We start from the raw sequence: 1236 nt of genomic DNA, 5'->3' as shown, positions 1-1236 counted from the left end.
GACTTGGCTAGTCGACGTAGTCGACAACGGCGAACCGTTCGGACACGGTGAGAGGGCGCGGGGACGACGTTGAACGTGGCTGCAGCGAGCGGCGGTGACGGTGACGTCTCGGGCGACGTCAGGGAGGGCGACAGAGAGAGGGAAGCCAGAGGGGAGAGCGGGTGTCTGCGAGGTCGGGGAGAGAGAGGGGGTTCGCCCCACGTCAACAGCTCGACGAGGGGAGCGGCGAGGCGGCGGGCAGCTGCGTGGCACGCATGCTGTGCTCGCCGTCGAGCAGTTGCTTGCCTATTTGGCCAAGCCAAGCAGCTCGCTGGAGCGGTGGCTGGGCTGGGCCGGCAGGTGGGCCTGCTGGGTGGGCGCCAGGTAAGCCTTTCGCTTTCTCTCTTTTCCTGTTTTGTTTTCTTTTTCTATTTTTCTGTAACTTTAGGACTTTATTAAAAATACTTAGGCACTTACTAAAATCCTGAAAATAATTGTGGGCTATGTTGGGATTATTCCTAACAGCCTCATTTAAATCCAGAATTATTTGGGCATTTAAAATATTTTATAGCATTTAAATGCCCAAAATCAAATACTTATGATTTAATTCAGAGAATCCAGAATGTCCTAGAAAAGAGTGCACCATTTTTGCCAGGGGTTTTAACCCAATCCAGAAATGATGAACATTTTGTGAAGGGCATTTTGGGTTCATTGAAAATATTTTTAGTAAACCCTAGTTGTTTCCAGGGGGTGCTGGGGGTTCTGTCATCCCCATTTCTAGTTTCTGTAAAAGTAGACATGATGCAACACTCTAATGCATGAACCAGCTAGGGTGTGACATCCTTGCAGTAAAATCATGTCTAGTTCCAATCGTTGGGGTGACTCGACAAGCGAGCATAAGGGAAGATGGAGTCTCTTCTTCGTTGGATGGAGATTCCGCCAAGTTCCAAGTTGGGCCCATTTGTATACTCGTTTTGGCGGTTCAAATAGAAAAATTCCCTGAAGAGTTCGACAATGGGCTCCATTTGAATGTATACTTCATAGAAGACTTGAAAGTTGCAAATGTTTGACACAGAATTGGGTCCAATGTCTTGCGGGTGGAGTTGAAAGAAGTGCAGAACGTCAAGAAAAAACTTAGAGCGGGTGGTGAGAAGCCCCGGTTCATATGGTCAGTGAAAACAATGACCTCACCATCCTTCGGTTGAGGTCTTTCTTCATCTGGTTTGGGGGCGCGATAATGCATGATGTTCTTTGCTG

This window comes from Triticum aestivum, chromosome 6A (genome assembly GCF_018294505.1).
Source record: "Triticum aestivum cultivar Chinese Spring chromosome 6A, IWGSC CS RefSeq v2.1, whole genome shotgun sequence".
Classification (NCBI taxonomy): domain Eukaryota; kingdom Viridiplantae; phylum Streptophyta; class Magnoliopsida; order Poales; family Poaceae; genus Triticum; species Triticum aestivum.
This window is presented reverse-complemented; position numbering follows the sequence as displayed.